Genomic DNA, 3,831 nt, shown 5'->3' on the forward strand with positions numbered 1-3,831 from the left:
CATGCATATGAATATACAACCACCTACTTAATATCTTGACTTGTATTCCAAATTGGCAGCTCCAATTTAGTAAGTCCAAGATGGGCCTCTTCACTCCTGGCCCAACTCCGCATCCCAGAGTTTCCCTTTCATTACAGGGCCCCAAATTTCATCTCGTTCCGGCTAAAATCGGGGAGTCGGCCTTGGTTTCTCTCTTTCCCTCACACCCCATAACCAGTGCACCAGGAAGTCCTATTGACTGTTTTCAAAATACATCCTGAATTCTGCCACATCTCATGGTGTCTGTGACCTTGGCCCTAGGGCCAGCCACCATCTACTCTCACCTGGATGACTATATTTGCTTTCTAACTGATCTCCATGCTTCCAACAGTGGCCAGGTGCACACTTAAAATGAAGTTTTGCACTTGGGATAAAATCCAACCCCTTTGGCCCCGCATGGGCTGCCCCCCTTCCTTTCACTCCTTACGCCCCTGGCTCACCAGACTTTCTAAGTGATGCAGAGCTCCTTCCACAAAGGGACCTTCAATTTTATGTCTCCTCTGCCTGGGACTTTCTTCTCTGGCATTTTTCCACTGCGTTCTTTCTCTAATATCCCTTCTTACACGGCCTCAGAATGCCTCCCCACCCCTCCCCCAGACGGTGCTTAGTTTTCTTCAAGCCCGTCAAAGTGATCTGCAAGTAATTATTTACTTGTTCCACCTCTCTCTCCTGAGAGCTCAACGCCTGTGAGCGGCGCGGACTTGGTCTGACTTAGCACCGCATCCCTAGTTTCCTTCGTCCATTGTAAGTGCTTAGTAAATATTTATTGACTCTGCTACAAAATTTTCTTTTCTTTCGGTGCCTGTGGTTCCTGGTCACGCTGCTTTGAAGAATGAAGAGGTAGACCAGACAGAGTGGTGGGCAGCAAAGCAAAGTTTATTGAGCGATAGTACAAAGCTCCCAAAGAGGGAGGGGAAAGAGGGAAGGGACCCGAGAGGATTGCCGATTTGGCATTTGATCTAGGGGTTTTTATGGGTTTGTTGGCAGGCTGTTTTAATCTGATTAACCCTCCATGCCCCCGTGATCCAATCAGATTTTTGTCACGTGGGAAAGGGTGGCAGGCTCCTTCCAGGGATGGATTAAAAATCCTTTTAAGGGTGGTTTCCTCTTGGGACCCCTGTCCCCACCTGCCTTTCTTCCAACTATCCTTCATCAAATAAAAAATAAAAACATACATATGTATCTACAATTTTTAAAATAATGGTTTCATGCTATATCTACTCTTTTCAATTTGTTCTTTTTGCATAAAAAATATTACACAAACACCGTTCTAAGTCCATGCATAGAAACCCGCCTCCCCCCTCCTGGGGCAACTGGGTGGCTCAGTCGTTAAGCCTCTGCCTTTGGCTCAGGTCATGATCCCAGGGTCCTAGGATCGAGCCCGGCTTGGGGCTCCCTGCGTGGCAGGAAGCCTGCATCTCCCTCTCGCACTCCCCCTGCTTGTGTTCCCTCTCTCTCTGTCAAATAAATAAAATATTTTTTAAAAAAAAGAAAGAAAAGAAAAGAAAGAAAGAAAGAAAGCCCCCGCTTCTAACACAAGATATACTATGTTTGTACCCTAATTTATCAAAGCATTTCTCTGATAGACATTTAGATCATTTCCAGGTTTTTTGTTTAAGTGTATAAGCATCTTCTAGGAGGCAAGTTTCTGCACAAAGGGGAAAGATGAATCCGGTAGTGTGGCATAGCCATTAAGAGCACGGACTCTGGGGCGCCTGGGTGGCTCAGTTGGTTAAGCGTCTGCCTTCGGCTCAGGTCGTGATCCTGGAGTCCCGGGATCGAGTCCCGCATCGGGCTCCCTGCTCGGCGGGGAGTCTGCTTCTCCCTCTGACCCTCCCCCCTCTCATGTACTCGCTCTCTCTCATTCTCTCTCTCTCAAATAAATAAAATCTTTAAAAAAAAAAAAAAAGAGCACGGACTCTGGAGCCCTACTGCCCCAGTGCTAAGGCAGACTGCTGACGTATCGCTGTATCCTCACACAGCAGAAAGAGGTCGAGCCAGCTCCCGGACCTCATCTTGTAAGGGCACCAATCCCGTTCACAAAGGCTAACGTAGGCACCACTGTTTCCTGTGGGCAGAGTCCTGTGGGCAGATGGCTTATCCTTCCATGCCTAGTATCACCGTCTTTGCAGAAAATGAGGATAATAATGGTAACCATCCCATAGAGTTGTTGTGAGGATTACGTAAATTAAAATATGCATAAAATACTTAGAACACTGAGTAGCACATAGTCAGCACTGTGTAAGGACTGTAATTACTGTTATTGTCGTGATTTATTTCAGAGCACATAAAGCATTACTTCATGACCAACAGAGCTACCTAAATACTTCTTGATACTTTTTCTGGTTTCCAAAAAAGTCCTCACATCTTCACGAATTATAAAAATTTCTCTCACTGTTTTATCCCTTTTACCTGCACTCTCTTACTCTTATTAAATTTGTCATCCTTTTCAACTGGTTCATGTGTCACACAGAATAATACATGTAGTCTATTCTATATTCTATTTTTGTCAAAAACTGGATTAAAAAAAGAAGAAAACTCTAATATCCCTCAGTGATTTTTAGGAGATAAACACAATGACATAGTGCTGTTCTGGGTTGGGGGTGGGGGGGGGCGCTGCCAGTGTATTGAACTGCTGTGTACCATCATCAAAAGACGCTGGTTAATATTCATCGTGTGTTCGTCTGGAAATTCAGACAGCACATCCATGAAAGACAAAGCTCAGCCCCACTTGATGTCTTTCTGTAGAATTCTCACTGAGCTAAGATGCACAAGTGAAACAGAGCTGGTACAGCGGGAACAGTTAACCCTCTTTGCCTGGTGTGTGCTAAATGACATGAGGCTTTCCAGGACACAGTGGAACACAATGGGCCCGGCACTGGGGAAAGAGAAGGCCACTTACAATTTGATACACAAGCACTGATCTATTATATGGTCATTGTCTTTGTATTTTTGAAATTCTCTATCTCTGTCTCCCTCTGTTTTTTGCCAAGAAGTGATCAGTGTGTCCATTTTGGAGCCAGAGAACGTATCTGCAGAGGTAAAGGTGTGCTAGCCTTGAGCCACCTCCTAGATTGCTGATACAATTACAAGCTTTGTCAAAACAAAGGGCTTTCTATGAATTCCATAGGATGACATCTTTTCAAATCAAAACTCATTCAGCTGGTATCAATTAAAATTCAAAATTAAAGTAAGGATATAAAAGTATTGTGATAGTTAATTTTATGCTTCAACTTGACTGGATCATGGGATTCCCAGGTATCTGGTTAACATTATTTCTGGGTATGTCTGTGGGAGTGTTGCTGGAAGAAATTAGCATTTGATCATCAGAAGACTGAGTAAATCAGATTGCCCTCCCCAATGTGAGTGGGCATTATCCAATTCATTGAGGGGTTGAATAGAATAAAAAGGCAGAGGAAGGTTAGATTCAATCTCTCTCTGCCAGACTGAGCTGAGACATCGATCTTCCCCTGCCCTTGCTGCTCCTTGTTCTCAGGCCTTCAGATGCAGACTGGAATCTGCACCATCAGCTCTCTGGCTCTCGGGCCCAGGAACTACACCACCAGCTCTCCTGGGTCTCCAGCTCACAGATAGCAAATGTGGATCTTCTCAGCCTCCATAATCACATGAGCCATCACCTTATAATAAATCTCTATTTATCTATCTATCTATCTATCATCTATCTCCTATTGATTTAGTTTCTGTGGAGAACCCTAATACAGGTATCTTTTATAGAACTCCTAAATCAGTCCTGTCACCTATATTTTTAACAGACTCGTGTAATTGACATTT

Source organism: Neomonachus schauinslandi, chromosome 10 (assembly GCF_002201575.2).
Source record: "Neomonachus schauinslandi chromosome 10, ASM220157v2, whole genome shotgun sequence".
Taxonomy (NCBI): Eukaryota; Metazoa; Chordata; class Mammalia; order Carnivora; family Phocidae; genus Neomonachus; species Neomonachus schauinslandi.